This window comes from Mauremys mutica, chromosome 2, assembly GCF_020497125.1.
Source record: "Mauremys mutica isolate MM-2020 ecotype Southern chromosome 2, ASM2049712v1, whole genome shotgun sequence".
NCBI lineage: Eukaryota > Metazoa > Chordata > Testudines > Geoemydidae > Mauremys > Mauremys mutica.
This window is the reverse complement of record NC_059073.1, coordinates 229,760,535-229,778,859: the sequence shown is the minus strand read 5'-3', so window position 1 is coordinate 229,778,859 and position 18,325 is coordinate 229,760,535.

Sequence of the window (18,325 nt, the reverse complement as noted above, 5' to 3'; positions counted from 1 at the left end):
CAAATCAGTGATGTCTGTGGCTCACCTAGTAAATTTTGAATTTCATTGTTAATAGGGGTTCATGTGAGAGAGAACTAGGTGGAGACCTCACAACGTGATTCAATAAAAAATATTAGCAGAGCTGATTTATAACTTTCCAACCAAATGACTTTTTGACAGAAAAGGCAGTTTGACACTTTCCCATAGTTTCAGGTTCTGACATTTTCAATTAATGTTTTTTTGATTTATGAAAAACTTTTGAGAGAATTTCATCATTGTGAAAAAAACCAAACGTTTTTCCAGTTTGAAGCAACTTTTTGTTTTGAAATATAAACTAATTATAATAGAGAAACTTTAAATTGAAACAACATACTTCAATTTGCCCTGAACCAAATATTTTGTTTGGATTTTTGGTTCATGAAAACTTTCAAGATTTACACTCTGTCCCAGGAAAACTTTTGTGGGATGGGAAAACCTGCTTCCTGCCCAGCTCTATATCTAGGCAAAAACCCATTAAATTAATAGAAAGGGAGTGCAAGCTATCACCTAGAGCAAGGAAACTGGGAATTAGTACTCCCCAGCATTGTGTGACTTGAGCTCACTACTCCTCCTGTAACTGGGTCTGAATCTTTCCCTTTCTCACAGGGGTGTCACAGCTAGAACTATGTTACATGCAGGGGTGTGGTACATCATTTATAATGTTGCCCCCTTTGCCAAGTGGCAGTAGATTTCAGGGCCTTGTGGGTCAGTTTCCCATTTGGTGCAGTGATGTGGTATTTATCTTACTGTGTTTTGTTTATATAATGTACACAATATATATAATGTTTCCTTGAGCAGGGATTGTAATAAACCACACGACCACCTCCTCTTGCAGAAATCTTAGGTAAGGCACCTCGTCTTGTTTCAAGAAGGAGCTGCCTTGGTGCTCTCTCTCTCTCACCAGGGCTCTCAAAACTCACCTAGATCCATTTGGGTTAATAACCACTCTACATCCCTTTTGATCCCTCCAGCACCTTGCACTTTAGTGCAAGGCTCTCCTTAGACCACATTGTCTGGAAAAGGTGGCTTGGCCAATTAACCCTCCTCATGCACCTGCTCTGCAATACAAAGGAAGTTCTGTCAGGAAGATGAATGTTTTTACCCACACCATATCCTTAGCTCTCCGAGGGCATGCACTGCATGGCATCTGGGACACTGAGCCACCGAGAGTTAAGCAACCAGCAGACTAAGGCTATGTATGCACTGTGCACCTTACAATGGCAAGGCTGCCCTGCTGCTCTTTGTTCTGGGAGAGAGCTCTCCCAGCAACAAAACAAAACCACCACCCCAACAAGGGGCAGTAGCTTCCCACTGTCGAAGCACTGTCCACACCAGTACTTTTCCTTGTCAAAACTTTTGTCATTCAAGAGGGTGATTTTTTTTCACATCCCTGAGCGACAATGACACAAGTGCCAGTGTAGACAAAGCCTAAGTGACCCAAAAATCAACCTTTAAGAACCTATTAGAGAAGTACTGAAATGGTAAACAGGGCCATTTCTTGTAAATAGTTCTCAAAGCCAGGTTAAATAGACTAAATTCTTTGAAATTTAAACCTGTATTGTCAAACAATTAGTATGTAACTTTTAATTCTATTTGCTTATCTTGATAAATTTCTAAGTTGTAGATAAACTTCTATTCATTTGTTACTATAATATATTGATTCAGAGATCAAAAAAAGAATATTAACAGTTAAATGAAACTTGGGGTGTAATAATATCATTGTCTACATTTCTCTTTGAGGTTTGTAGTAAACTGTGAACTGCTTGAATGGTTAATTACCTTATGCTAATGAATGCAGCTAGTTACCAGTGTGTGCCTAAGAAATAGAGATTTACTTCAAATCAACCATGTATTGTACAGGGGTGGCCAAACTTACAGATACTCTAAACCACATATGTTAATACTTGGAAGTTTGAGAGCCAGGTGCATCTGCCAGGGTACAGGGCTTCTGCCCTGCAGCAACGTGGTGGGGTTTGGGGCTTCAGCCCCGTCGGAGGCACCTGTCAGTGCTTGGGGCTTCAGCCTCACTCTTGCTGAAGCCCCAAGCCCCGGCAGGTGTCTCCCATGGGGCTGAAGTCCCTAGACCCCCTCCCCACTGGGCAGAAGCTCCTAGCCCCACTACCCCACAGCAGGACAGAAGCCCCGAGTTTCCCCCCTACCCCCATCTGGTAGGTGGAGAATGGCGGGCTGTGGTGGGCTCTGTGTTCCACACTTTAACTGTAAAAGAGCTGCATGTGGCTCATGAGCTGCTGTTTAACCACACATGGTATAGTAGCTATTCTACATCCAAGGAAATGCCTGTTGTGATGTCTTCTGTCAAGAGGCTATCAGAGCCTGCTAGAGAATTATAAAAGAGCTCTCTAGTGCCTCATCCTATTTATCTCAGATCTGCTTAAACTTTGTCAGGGGAAGTTCAAACCGCAAGACTGAGGTCTCCAGGCCTATGCTGGAATGTCCCTGCAACTTCGCATGGAAGAATTTGAACAAACATTACATGTGGACTGCCTATTAGACTATAACTTACAGAATTGATTCTGGAAGGACTTGTATAAATCAGCATCCTCACCATCTCTACCTAAGAACTTTTCATATCTGTATGTATAATCTTTTAACCACAGCAACTCTGTTTGTTTGTTTTTAATAAATCTTAGATTAGTTGATAAGAATTGGCTGTAAGCATGTATTAGGGTAAAATCCAGGGCTGGCCTTACCATGAAGCGAACTGAGACGGCCGCCTCAGGTGCCAGACTGTGGGGAGAGGGGGTACCACTAGGACCCAGAGTGTAGAAAATTGTGTCTTCTGCAGGTGCATATGTATTCTCTGTGCTCTAGATGCACAGAGATGGTGGAGTGCTGTGCTGAAGGAAGGAGGGCACGAGACATGGCAGGCAGGCAGGAGAAAAGGTGAGAGGGAATAACAGAAAGCAGCAGGAGCTGCAGGGAGAGAGAGGAGGAGGAGCCTCTTATGTACCTCTCTCGCACCCCCAGGAGCCTGGACTGATTAACACCAGCTTCTCAGGGAGCTTCCTGTTTCCTGCTGCTTCCCTGAACCCACTTGAGGAGAACAGGCAGTCAACTGAAGTAATAGCCAGTTAGGCCTTTAAGACACTGATATCTTGCCTCATTAAGGCCCTGCTACCAGCCTGCTTATTTGTCCCCTTCAACTGAATGTTGAGAGCCACTATAGCTGGCACAGAACAGCGGTCATGAGTGAAAGAAGAAAACGCCCCTCTAGGGCAGCATTCAGAAAAAGAAAGAAAAGCTTCCTTTGCTTTCTATCTAAGCAGGAAGGAGCTCTCCTGAGATACATAGACACAAATGTTCATGGTGAGCCTTCCAGCCCCAGTGAGGATGTGAGTGGTGAGGAGATGCCTGATCTTCCAGTTAGTCAGAGTGCAGGTGACCTGGCAGCTACTGCACATTCCTGAAGAAAAGTGTAGGTCAGAGAAGAGTGTGGTGGAGGCGCAAGAAACAGCTGCTGTTGAGTTCAATTCCTTAAGACTACATGATCCAGGACTGTGGACCCACCTGAGCAGTAGCCTGAGGGGCTTCCTTGTGCTGCATGGGCCACAGATTAGTGAAAAACTTCATGTTCCCCAAAGCCAATGAAAATAGAAGTTTCCATCCAATACATTACTGGTGTGAAATCCCCAATGGTGACAAAGTGGAGAGGCCATGGCTTATGTACTCAAAAACCCAGAATACTGCATACTGGTTTTGTTGTAAACTTTTCCAGTCTAATGTTCCAGCCACATTGGATTCTACAGGAACATAGGACTGGAAAACTCTGGCTAGAAATCTGGCATGCCATGAGAGGGCAGCAAATCATCAGAGCTTTCCATAGGTGGAAAGAGCTTGAGATGAGACTAAGGTTAAAGGCCACCATAGATGATCAGCATCAAGAGATGATTGCGTCAGAGTCCCTTTACTGGCAAAATGTTCTGAAAAGGCTCATTGCCATTGTGAGAATGCTTCCTACCCAAAACCTAGCACTGCATGGCACTTCAGATCAGCTGTATGTGCCAAACAATGGAAACTTCCTTAAAATTGTGGAGCTGATGATTGAGGTTGATGCTGTACTCCAGGAGCATCTAAGAAGAATCACCACCCAATAAATGTACACATACCACTATACTGTTACTGGCAACAAAAGTCAAACAGAAGATTGTGGCAGATCTGAAGTCAGCAAGATATTACTCTGTTATTCTGTACTGCACACCTGACATCAGCCATACAGAACAAATGACTTTAATGGTGTGTTTTATAACAACAGAATCTAGTGAAAATGTCCCTGCAATGGTGACTGTCAGAGCATTTTCTAGAATTTATTGACATTGATGATACTACAGGAGCTGGTATGAAAAATGTGCTTCTTAAAAAGCTGGAAGATACGGGAATTGTGATAGCAGACATGAGAGGTCAGGGCTACGATAATGGTGCCAACATGAGAGGAAAGAACAGAGGAGTGCAGACACAGGTCCGAGAGTTAAACCCTCAAGCTTTTTTTGTTCCATGCAGTTCTCATTCACTGAACTTGGTGGTCAGTAATGCCGCATCAGCTTCTAGTGAGGCTGCTGAATTTTTTTAATGTAATTCAAAGCATCTATGTATTTTTCTCTGCATCAACTCATTGATGGCAAATTTTGAAGCAACATCTGGGAACATCCTCTCTGACACTGAAACCACTAAGTGCCACACGATGGGAAAGTTGAGTGGAGGTGATAAAGTCTATCAAACACCAAATTGGGAAGATAGATGATGCCATAGTTGCAGTTATGGAGGATAACGCTATGTCAGGAACTGTTCATGGGAGAACAGTGGCAGAGGGAAATGGAATCACCAGAAACATACATAACTTCAAATATCTGTGTGGCTTAGTGTTGTGGCATGACATACTGTTTGAAATAAATGTTGTAAGCAAGAGACTCCACGGTGTTGACCTTGATATATCTGGAGCAATGGAACAACTGGACAAAGCAAAGTCATACCTCCAGTCTTAGTGGTCAGATGAGGGATTTCAAAATGTTCTGAAGAATGCACAGAAGTTGGCAGAGGAACTTCACAATGAAGCTATTTTCCCACCTATTCAAGAATACAAGAGTCATCAAAGAAGACGACATTTTGATTACAAGGCACAGGATAATCCTATAAGAGACCCCAAACAACAATTCAGAGTTGAATTCTTTAACCAGATTGTGCAATACAGTCAGTTGAAGAACATTTCATGCAGCTCAAGGAACACAGCAGTATATTTGGGATGTTGTATGATATTCCCAAACTCCTCACTATACCTGAAGAAGACCTACATCAGCAATGCAGGGCACTAGAGACAGTGTTGACACATGACGACATGAGCAATATTGATGCGAGTGATTTAGGTGATGAACTGAAAGCCCTTTCAAGATACATTTCAGCAGGGTCAACTCCAAAGGCTGTTCTGGAATATATGTGCACAGATAAGATGATCACCCTCTTTCCAAATGCTTTTGTTGCTCTGCACATACTTCTAACACTTCCTGTAACAGTTGCCAGTGGAGAACGCAGCTTCTCCAAGCTGAAGTTAATAAAAACACATCTACGCTCCACAATGACACAGGAGAGGCTGGTCGGCCTTGCAACCATCTCAATAGCGCATGAGCTGGCCCAAACTAAGGACCTTCAGCAGGAAGCAGTTCAAATCTTTGCATCCAAGAAGGCATGGAAAGCACCACTTTGGCCTTTTTATCTGTTTGAATAATCAGTGTTTACTATGCAGACAAGAAAAGTTACATTTGCTGTTCAGGCATTTGAAAGTTAAGTGTTGCTTACAATTTTTGAACAAGGCATTTTAAGTTGTTAGTTCTCCTTTATCGGGGTAGGCAGCAGAGAAGCACCATGAGAGGAACAGAACAGGAAGGCAGAATTGAGACCTTTCAAAGTTTTGGCCCAAGTGAGGGGGCATGGGGGCGTCATTTGAGCTCCCTGCCTCAGGTGCCAAAATGTTGTGGGCCAGCCCTGGTAAAATCTGAAATATTCATTGACCAGGTGGGTAATGTGTCTGATCTCTTGGAACTGGTAGAACTTTATATATGGTGAATGAGACTTTTTAAAGTAATCCTCATTATATTTGATTTGGCTGTCTGGGTGGGAGCCAAAGGCTGGATTGCTTAAGGTAAACTGTATTTTTGACTTCTTGGTAACCAGTAAGGTATTACACAAGCTATTTTGTGTGAATCTAATTATAGGAATAAACCACAAGTTTTGGGGATCGTCCGTCCCATTCTTTATAGTTTGCCCTAATTGAGCAATCTTAGGTCCTGTCTACACTGGCAAGTTTCTGTGCAGTAAAGCAGCTTTCTGTGCTGTAACTCCTGAGGTATACACACTGCCAAGCAACTTAGTGTGCAGAAACTGCGCAGTTGCAGCGCTGTAAAAAAAACACCCCAACGAGAGGTGTACAGCTTTCTGTGCTGGGGCTGCAGTGCCAGTGTAGACACCTTGGTCGATTCACAGTGCTGCGATTGGCCTCCGGAGGTGTCTCACAATGCCTGTTCTCACCTCTCTGGTCATCGGTTTTAACTCTACTTCCCTGCCCCCAGGTGACCAACCATCATCCCCATCCCGTTAATTCCTTTGGAATTTTGAAAGTTCCCTTCCTGTTTGCTCAGTGATGTGTGCAGTGGTCTTAGTGCATCTTTCCAGGTCGCCTCCCTGCTCCATGCACTAGGCGATCCCCTGCTCAGAGCAATGCCGAGCTGCTGGACCTCATCAGCATTTGGGGACAGGAGGCTGCCTAGTCCCAGCTGCAGGAATTATGAAAACTATGGACAGATTTAACGATGCATGACAGAAAGGAACCATGACCGGGACACATTGCAGTGCAGGGTCAAAGTGAAGGAGCTGCAGAACACCTACTACAAGGTGCAGGAGGCAATCCGCCGCTTTGATGCTGCACCCACAAGCTGCAGGTTCTACAAAGAGCTGGACTCAATACTTGGTGGTGACCCCATCTCCGCTGCGATGACCCCTGTGGATACTTCGGTGGCTCACGTGCCAGTCAAGAGTGGACCAAGCCAGGAGGAGGAAATCTTGGACAAGGATGGGAAGGGGGACTCAGAGGCAGAGGATGACTCAGAGGACAGAGATGCATGCAACCAGCAGAGCTCTTTTCTACGCCAGAGGAGCCTAGCCAGTCACAGCTGTTGGATGTTGGCGAAGCACAAACAGGAGAGGAGGCCCCTGGTAAGTGGATTTGATTTTGTGAATTGCTGAAGCGAGTTGTTGCGGGCAGGAGGGTTGCAGAAAACGGGCTTGTGTCTGTGCGATGCACATACCACCACATGCCTAGTCTGAGTGATGGAACAGGTTGTTGATTGACTCCCTCACTTCACGGGAATCTCCCTCAGAGATCTCCAGGAAACTCTCATGGAGATTCTGGGCAATCCGCTGCTGCAGGTTCTTTGGCAGAGCTGCTTTGTTTCTTGCCCCATTAACGTTAACTTTCTCATGCCATTGTGCCATCATGGGGGAGGGGGAGACCATTGCTGCACGTAGGCACACTGCATGTGGGCAAGGACAGAAGCCACAGTCCTGGAGAAGACCCTCCCTTGATTCCCTGCTCACCCTCAGCAGCGAGATATCCTCCATAATGATCCACATCCTGTGAAAAGAGTGGGGACAGGAATGATTATCAGGCCTCTCGTACAGTGCTGGCTCTCTCCAAGATCCACGTGCTCAGTATACAGCAGGGTCTTGGAAGAGTGATTTACCTGCCCCTGTGGCTAATCACCATTTTGGGGGTCTTATGGCTCATGTGTGCTTGCCTAGGATCAGCCAGTTAGTGACAGGTGTGTCAGTGATTTAAAACACAGCCAGCACTCAATCAGTGTTCTGTGTGTTGCAACCAATACTGCTTCTGTAATATGTTGCGTTTAAACTTCACAGAGATGACCCTCTCTCATTGGCAGCTGAATGGCTGTGCAGAATTAGAAAGCAGCCAAGAAGAACTAAGGAGGACTTTCTGCGTGAGGTTATGATGCACTCTGTGGCCAAGAAGCAGGAATTGAAGGAGTGGCAGGACAGCAAGAAGAGGGACCAAAAGGGGAACACGGCACGCCAGAAAGAAGCCACAGAGCGGCTCTTAAACGTTATGGAGCGCCAAGCAAACACGCTTCAGGCGATACTAGCTCTGCAAAAAGAACAGCTCCGTGCCCACCCCACCCTGCAGCCACTGTCTCAAAACTCTTTCACATGCTCCCCCCAGATACTGCCAACACACTCTTACCAACCTCCTGGTTCCAGTCTATACCCACAGCATTCCACTCCTCCCCCCTCACAGTCCAGCACTGTGGACTCCCACTACTCACTGCACTCAACACCCATCCCTCTGCAGTTTGGCCCTGCAGAAGTACAGTTCCTGCTGCATTGTACTCTAGAGGAGAAGGTTGGATATGATCCTTGAACATACACAAATCTTTAGCTGTCCCAGGACCCCACCTCCTCCTGGGACCTTCCCTTCCCCATCCCCCTCACTGCTGATGGTGTGTTTTGTTTTGGTTGGTTGGTTGTTTTTTGGTTTGACACTCTCCTCCGGTTGTTGTTTTTTAATAAAAGAATTGTGTTGGTTTGAAAGCAATCTTTATTCTATTAATTGAAAGCAAACAGAGCCCTGCAAAGCAACAGACAATTATGTTAAACCCTCATATTGCATCATCTGCACCAATCATCTCCTAGCATTACAAGCACTGCACTCCCGAGCATAGCAACAAATATTAATGGCTTTCAGCTTCAAATTGCTGCCTCAAGGCATCCCTGATCCTTATAGCCCCACATTGCACTCCTCTAATAGCCCTGATCTCTGGCTGTTCAAACTCAGCCTCCAGAAGCTGAGTGTCTGCAGTCCAGCCCTGAGTGAAGCTTTCACTCTTCCCTTCACAAATATTATGGAGTGTATAGCACACAGCTATAAAGATAGGAATATTGTCATATGCCAGGGCCAGCTTCCCATATAGGCAGCGCCAGTGGGCCTTTAAATGGCCAAAAGCACACTCAACAGTCATTCTGCACTTGCTCAGCCTGTTTTTGAACTTGCTGCTGTCAAGTTGCTCCATGTGGCTTCCTAAACCATGGCATTAAGGGGGTAATCGGGGTCTCCCAGGATCACAATGGGCATTTCAACTTCTCCTATGGTTATCTTCTGGTCTGGGAAGAAAGTCCCTGCTTGCAGCTTCCTGAACAGGCCAGTGTTCCAAAAGATCCATGCGTCATGCAACTTTCCAGACCAGCTTGTGTTAATGTCTATGAAACGCCCCCAGTGATTCACAAGCACCTGGAGAAACATTGAAAAATACCCGTTGTGATTAATGTACTCGAGGGCTAGGTGGTCTGGTGCCAGAATTGGAATGTGCATGCCATCTGTCGCCCCTCTGCAGTTAGGGAAGCCCATTTGTGCAAAGCCATCTGCAGTGTCACGCACATTGGCCAGATTCACAGTCTTTTGGAGCAGGATGCGATTAATGGCCCTGCACACTTCCATCAACACAAGTCCAATGGTTGACTTTCCCACTCCAAACTGGTTAGTGACCGATCGGTAGCAGTCTGGAGTAGCCAGCTTCCACAGTGCAATCACCATGCGCTTCTCCAATGGCAGACCAGCTCTCATTCTCGTGTCCTTGCGCCACAGGGCTGGGGCGAGCTCATCACATAGTCCCATGAATGTGGCTTTCCTCATCCAAAAGTTCTGCAGCCACTGCTCGTCATCCCAGACATGCATCACAATGTGATCCCAGCACTCAGTGCTTGTTTCCTGAGCCCAAAAGCGGTGTTCGTGCCTCTGTGAATGCCACAAGCAATCTCATGTCGTAGCTAGTACGTGTGGCGAGATCAATGTCACACTCCTCTTGCCTTTGTAGTTTAAGGAATAACTCCACTGCCACTCATGATGTGTTGGTCAGAGCAAGCAGCATACTGGTCAATAGTTCAGGATCCATTCCTGCAGCCCAAAGATGCAGGGTGCACAGTACACAAACTGTTAAAAGATGGTGCCTAATGTGGACGGAAGCACAGGGATTGCTGTGATGTGAAGCAATGCATCATGGGGCATTGGGACAGGACCCAGGATGCCCCGCGACCCCCTCCATCTTCCCACAACTCTTAGCAGTAGAAGAGGAAGAAATGCTCTGTGGAATAGCTGCCCAGATTGCAACACTCCAAGTACCGCTGCAAGTGTGAACAAGCTATTGCGCAGGTAGCTGACAGTGTGAACACACAACAGCGGTTTCCCTTCAGCGCTCTCTGAGTGGCACTGTACCTCCCGGAGCTATAACTCTGCCAGTGCAGAAATGCCCTCAGTGTGGCCCGTCCATTGACCAGGGTCAGATCATCCTAACTCAATCTATGAAGCATCCTCTTGGTGCTTAAATATCAGTGACTCCTAAAGTAAAAGCCATTAGGACCTTTTGCCATAATACAAAGCATGTTGAGATCCTGGGATGAATGATGATGTTGCAAAACATTAGGTAAAGGATGAGCTCCTCAGTAGCATGTAATATTACAGCTCTATGTTCTCAAATCACTTAAAGCCAGTTAAAACTATTAGCAGTAAAAATACATTTGGATTTTATGAACACAGCTGCATTTAAAAGGATAAAGTATGTTAAAAGTAAATATGTTTACTTGATTCAAGCTCCTCTTTGGCACATGCCTAGATCTGGTCAAAAGGAAAAGGGAGATTCTGCTAGTTCAACTGCCTTGAAAAATGTCTGAAGACTAAATGGAATCTAGAGTGTAAGAGTTTATTTTAAATAGCAAATCATAGATTAACACCAGCAACTTGAAGTTATATCACCAAATCAAGGCTGTTTCCATGGGTACGCCTCTAATTCCCAAGAACTGCTGTCAATGCGCCAGTAAAAGCAAAAAATAAAAAGCTGGACCCAGCCTCCCCCTCCTTAGCCACATGGCAACTACACTGTCAAGCTTTGTTATAATGGAAAAGAGGATGTTTACATTTTGTGATATAAGAATGTGAGTAAATACAAAGTCCCAGCCTGTGAGCTGCCCTTGACTCCTATTGAAGTCCATAGGGCTCCAGGGCCTTCAGCAACTTGTAGGATCAGGCCCATGGTATATAATTTCCAACTACTCTAGCTGTATTGTGTCAACTCTCATTACAGCAGATAGCCTCCGCTAGTGAAATAGTTTTCATCAATATAGTAAATCTGACCCAGAGTGATATCTTTTCCAGTTAAGATTATGACTAGCAATTGAGAAATAGGTCCAGTGATTGAAGGGTGTGGAAGTTGGGGAGGGAGGAAATATTTAAAAAAAAAGGGGGGGGGTGAGGGGTAGAAAGTCGATTCCTTCCTCCCCCCTGCCTTGAACGTACAGCCTGAAAGGGGCATTGAATAGAAAAGTAAAGCAATGAAAATCAGAGCTGTGCCTAAATTTGCTCATTTATTATTTGTCCATCTCCTGTTTACCTAACTGCCCCTCTCTTCTAGCTAACAGCAGGCCCTCTTCTGCCATTGGCTCTCACTGTTATGGTGTGTGCCCCTGGGGTTGAGTGCCTGGCCCACCTCTTCTCTGCCTTGCTCACCATCTGTCCAAACTGCACCATATCACATCCTGCACCTATCCCTGGAAATGCTGGACCAAATTGCCTCACCCTCTTCTCAGAAATCTCTTCAGAGGCTTCCTGTCCATTTCAGGCTCCAGGATGACTGTTCCCTCTGTAACACTCAATGGACACGTTCCTTGTCTCCCTGACAGCGCCTCTTCCTATTATCCTGCTCATTCTCCATACTCCACAAATATCAAACTTTCTTCTACCCCTTTTTCCTACACTGTCTCATTAATTGGAATAGTCTCTCTCCGCTTACCTACCTCAAAATCCCACCTCAAGAGCCATTCTTCCTTTGGCCTATGAGTCTTCACTTTCTCAATAGCAAAACATCCATAATAGATTCTATCTCCACTTGTAAGGAAAATATTTTTAATCTCATGGCTCTGTTCTTTAAGACTGCAATTACGTAGGTATAGCTTCAGTTTAATACAGTAATTTTTTGGTTGATAGGCAAGTGTGTTAGTGGTACATTGTTCCAGAGTTTTGTAGTGAAGTGCTGAGACTCTGGGAAGGATTTCACTAACTGCTTGCTCAAATGTTGTTTTTAAAGATACAAAAGGCCAACCCTCCCCCGCCCAATTTTTTAAGGTAAACAGGCACAAGATGTGGAAATATATACCTCTTTGCGGATCCAAACTTGTGGTCATAATTACCATAATTGTGTGAGAAAGTCAGACATTTTGCATATACAAATCAGTATGTAGACATACTTTGACAAATTTATGCCATGATCCCATAATCGGACCCACACAGACAGACCCCTGCACTTGTGCTTTGCAGGACTAGGGCATATGTATTACAATTTTGGCAAAAGGTGAAATAGACGGAAGAGGAAGAGCGAATGAACCTTGGGACAGACATAATTAAGAGATCCAGGAGTTGAGGAGTGTCAATTGTTTCAGTTACAAAGAAGGAGCAGTTAGATAAACTGAGACATTTGTACAATACTCAATTTGCATGCACAATGGCAGGAATTGTGTGCGCAAATGTGTCTGGTCCTTGGGTTTTTGTTTTTAAATTCTGTTCCATAATCCTGTTCTTGGTACTCTGAGTCACATCTTGCCATTAGACAGTTAGATTTTAAAATTTTGGCCAAAACATTACACATGGTTGCCCTGACAAAGGGACTTCAATGAGTACAGGTCTGGCCTGCAATGACTATAGAATAGAGAGATCTTTCTATCTTAACAAGGGAAGTGGAAAAGGAAAACACGGTCTTGAAAAATGCTGATGGTTGTGCCCACAAATGATGTTGTTCTGCTTTAGTAATACTCCCCCTAGTGGGAATGAAAATGTTATCCTGTTACATAATATAACATTTAATCAATGGCTATAGCAAAACTCTTATTTCATGGCTATGATGTAAGAGGAGAGTTTTATTGTCTCATTTTAGGTAATAGTTTGTTATACTCTGAAAAGTGACTAAATGTATTGTAGCAGCAGACTTGCCTGCCGCAGGTCATTCTGTACACAGGGTCATGGGATGGTGCCCCAGCTAGTGCCTAATCCTGCACTTCTGATGCAGGCAAATCTCCCATTGCTTCACTGATTGTCTTGTTCGGGAGAAGGATGTAGAACTGGGTCTCTTATTTACTGTTGAGCTGTTCAACAACTGTCCCCAGTTAGTCAGGATTGTCCCACTTATCTGTCTAGGTACAAAATGGCCCCCAACACTGTAGTGTCTGAAAGCCTCATAACCATTAACTAGTTTATCCTTGCAACACTTTTGTTTTTATATTTCAGACTGGGAGCTGAGGACCAGAGAGATCCCACAGGAATAGCAGAGCCAGGAATTGAACCCAAATCTAGTGTCTTAACTGTGCAATGATAATACATTCTCCCATAGTCACTAAAGAACAAACTACAAGTAGGCAAAGAAAACTGCTGTCAGTTGGTGTAGGAAGGTAGCAGTATATACTATTTATTCACTATAGGCCCAGTCCTGAAATCCTAACTGCAGCTGCACTGAAGGATTTTCCCAAGTAGGTCATGAATAAAGACTTTGGGATTTGGATCTAAAAGAACAAGTGAAGAATAATACTTAAACTCACCAACAATAACAATATACTAACATTTTTAGAAGACATGATTTCTGAATGTATTTGAGAGAGATTACAAAGAATACTTTTGCTGCACCAACTTTTCAGTTCGTGCATGCCTGATATGCATTAGTTTGGGTTATGAACTGTGTATGATCTTTCTCTAATTTTGTCCAGGCAAACAAAAGAGCATTCCACTTTTCCCGGATTTAGGATCATATTATCAGAGATGACAGTCTCAAAAAAAAAAACCCTCCATCCCCCAGAAGAACACCCCAACAAGGAACATATCAGGAACATTAAATCAGTATTGGCACTTACTCTGTGTATTAAATAAGCTGGCTTAATAAAGCAAAACAACTTCTGTGAACCTTTGCATTTTTAATTAATGTAGTTTTCTTTAATTTGATTGGATAGTGCAAAATGTATATGTTAGTGCTATTTGTATTGCTTTATACTATTTAAAACAGAAGATTGTTAAACTTATCTTCTCAGATTGTTTGTGTCTTTTTTTATATTAATGGAAAATTAGCAGGAATGTTTTTTTTTTAGAAATGATTAATTTTAAAAGAATAATGGAGATTGTTCACAGAAAGCAAACTTCACATTTTCTTTTCATAAAAACTTGCACCAGAAACCTGCTTTCCCCCCTCCCACCTCAGATTTGCCTCAACCAATAAACCAAGGAAAAGAGACCGCCCCACCCCCGCATCTGTCTCATCAGTGAGGGCCTTTAGAATGCTGAATAGTCTCTGTGAACAGCTTGTGAATGAGCTGCATAAGAAGAATTATTTGTAAATAATTTGACAAATAATTTTGAATAACAAAATCAACAAAATTATACCTTCTTTGTGAACAGAAAAAAAAGGTGAAATGTGTTAGTGTGAATAAATTATTTAATCTTAGGGGTTTATAGTGCCACCTATCACTGAAGTATCCGAGTGCCTTTCACATTAATAGCAAGAGTGATGTCCCTAGTGTGCTTTCTGCACTCGGACACCCTACGATGTTCTCCCATTATGCAGTCAAAACTCTGCTTGTGGTAGGGTTTTTTTAAAATTATGTATTAATATACTTTTTTTCTAGTTTGTTCTGTTTGGATTTTTTGGATTGGTTGGGGAATTTGAGGTAGTCAGTGTCATGGGGTGTCAGTGTCATGAGCATTCTGATGGTGGAAAAAGGAAAAGGACAACTATGTAGTTAAGAATAATTACACTCAACTTTAGTATTGAGTTCAGAAAGGTCCTTTTAGCCCCTGGTACAGAATATGAGTGGGGAGAAGCTGTTTGTATTAACTGATATTCCTTCTTTCATTAACCAATGTTCTTCAAAACTACATTTCCATTACGGGTACAAATGCTCACTAACTACCACTCACCCATCACATATTGCACAATACCACCACAGGCCATGGTCAACATTCCTTTATGGGCCACACCATCATCCCGCCACTTACTCACTATATATAGACCACAGACTGTGTTCCTGCCTATCTAGCTTCCCTGTACTTCTGGATCATATTATCATTGGTCTGGGCTGTTGCTAGTTTAGGCATCAGTAGTCTCTTAGCAATTACAGGCCCACAGTGAATTTATATTTTCCACATACTGGTCCAAACTGAGGTGCCAGAAAGCCTCATGTGGGCCCTTTCGTGAAAGTGTTTTTCAAGGGTGTAAATTCAAGATGGGATTAATCTGAACAGGATGTGTAAGAAAAAGCAGGTGTAAATCCCAGGCACGGTGGCTGAAAGAATGAGACTGATGAGCTAAGAATGTTACACAGCTAAGTTCATGAAGGCTAGCAGGAAAGCTGCTCACTGGTACAACATTCAAAACCCATTAACGGCAAGTAGCTAAACCCACATCACCCAAAGCAACTGCTGTAGCTGCTAAAGCCATAATATACAGGAACCAATGAGAAGGTCACATTGATATCAATGGACCATTACAGACTGCTTTATTGGTGAAACAGATACATTATCTGATTTACATTAAAATGTATTTTTCATATAATCCATTAAAATATATATTTAAATACTCCAAAATTGAATTTTTAGAATGGTAAAACATAATATAATCCATGTATTCAGAGCTAGATATTGCAAAACATTAATAATGTATTGCACCAATACACTTGATATAAAACTAAATTACTGATACAGGTATAACATATAGTAACCATACTAAGCTAATTACTTAATAAAACTCAGTAAAGATCAGCATAAAATGATGGGAAAGATTCACTTCTCTAGGATTGTACAAATTGCATTCTTCCAGCCTGAGTCCATGGAGCTAGCTGTGAGGAGGAGGAGGAGGAGGAGGAGGAGGAGGATCTGGGGGATACAGAAGGCAATGGGGCTGTGTGCAGGTGTCCACCTGCGCAGAGCCGATTATAGTCCCTGGGGCCTATTTTGGCCACTTGCACCACCACTGAATTGCTGTAGTGATTTTCCCCGTGACACTGGAAGACCCTCTCTTGGACAGGCACGACCCCTTTTTTGCACCCAGATCCCTGGATGACTAATTAGACAAATTTTAAATAGTTTGGCACTAAGCCCTTTTTTCTGACTAACACTCAATGTACAATAGGGGTGCATAACAAAGATGACTACTGCTGGCCAGGTGTCAAGAACATAATACTTAAGTGTGTTTGAACCATTTGGCATATAAAGAATGTACTGTGGGTGAAATTTACCACTGCATCGAGGACCAAGATGAGACCTATGCACCCCAGCAATCCCACTAAAGTCCTTCAAATAGGGCTTAGGTGGTACTTAATTCATGCATAGCCCCTCTGCACAAGGTGAATTACTTAGGATGGGTTGGAAAGGGGAATAATCCTGGACTTTAGGTAAACAATCCACAGAAGCAGCAAGAAACAACTTTTAATAAATATTATTGCTCTGCTTTTTGGATTCCTCACTACTCCTGTCTCTATATTTTCCTCTTTATGCTAAGGCAGTATTTGTGTATAAATATATAACTTGATTTAACCCAAATAGGTCATTTTCAGTTTAATAATATAGGTTCCAAGCCCACCCCATAAGAATTTGTGCAAGTAATTCTGGATGTAAATAGCCCATAAAATTGATCTCTAATCTAAGCTAAAAAGCACTGTCTTGAAAAATTGATACAAAACTGTTTTAAAATTTGGCACTTAAATCTCTCTCTCAAGTACATTTTCAATGTGTCATTTTTCTTCTTCTTCACCTAGGCCAAAGTTGTTTTTGGTTTTTTTTGGAACATTCAGTCAGGGGTAAAAGTAACTTAAAGGATTTACTGGTACTCTGGAGTCCTGAGCAGGGGGTGGATCCTCAACTGGAAGGAGCATGGCCTCAACCGGAAAAGGGTTGGGGCTTTAGAGCCCGGGGCCCTTTAAATCAAGATTTAAAGGGCCCTAGGATCTGGCTGTGGTAGTGGCGGCTGGGAGCCCCGGGCCCTTTAAATCACTGACGGAGCTACCCGCTGCACAGGCAGCTGGGCGCCCCAGGGCTCACAGGCCATTTAAAGGGCCCGGGGCTCTGGCCGCCACTACCGCAGCGGGGCCCCAGGCCCTTTAAATCGCCGCCTGAGCCCTGCTGCCTTAACCCCAGGGTAGCAGCGGCAGCCGGGGGCTCCAGCAGTGATTTAAAGGGCCAGGGGCTCCCAGCCGCCGCTACTGCAGCGGAGCCCTGGGCCCTTTAAATCACCACTGGAGCTCTGGGGGTCCTGGCCACCTCCGCTAACCGGGGGCTCTGGCAGCGGGGCTCTGGTGGCAATTTAAAGGGCCCGGGGCTCCAATCGCTGCTGGGAGCCCCAGGCCCTTTAAATTGCCACCTGGGGAAGCCAGTCCGGTATGGTGTACCAGCTGTTGCCAGTACGCCATACGAGCTTACTTTCACCTCTGCAGCCAGTCGAAAAGGGACCCACCCCAGCCTGGTGCAAATGAGTGAGGGAGGGTGGGTGAGAGAGAGTGACAGAGGGAGCGGGGATGGAGTGAGTGGGGTGGGGCCTAGGAGAAGAGGCGGGGAAAGAGTGTTTGGTTTTGTGCGATTAGCATATTTGCAACCCTTTAAGGTGCTAGTCAAGCATTCACTGGAAATGTGTTTAGAAGACTCTACAACCTGTGGAAGCAACTGGAGCAGATTATTGAGGCCAAGGATTACCTGGTTTGATAACTAATCTGAAAACTGATTTTAGCAGCAGGTAGTACAATGGGGAAAGGGATTTCCAAGACTTGGAATTCCACAGAAAGACTTTCCATACCCACAACACAAAGACAGTGGTCCATAGGCTGCCAGCATAGCCTTTCAACATCCTCAGTGAGATGTTGATTTCCATTGTCTGGATCTATGTGAAATGGATTTGCTGAGTCTTGGAATTACTTAAAAATCCTGCAGGATGTAGAGACACCTCATCTAGATTTTCTAAAACACCTGAACATGATTTTCATTGACACAGATCCAAGGAAATGAGCATCCAGTTACCTGAAGCACCTACAAGGGGCTGGTGATTAAACAATCCCCAGATTGAGGATTTTCTGTTCTACAAAAGCAACCACAAACATTTTTCCTTATTCCTGAAATGTGTGGACAGAGCCTTTCAGGCCACAACTAGATTGTGTGTTTCTTCCTGCATGAGGAGAATCACTGACTGAATTTGTGGAAAAGAAAATCTGCTGGGATGAG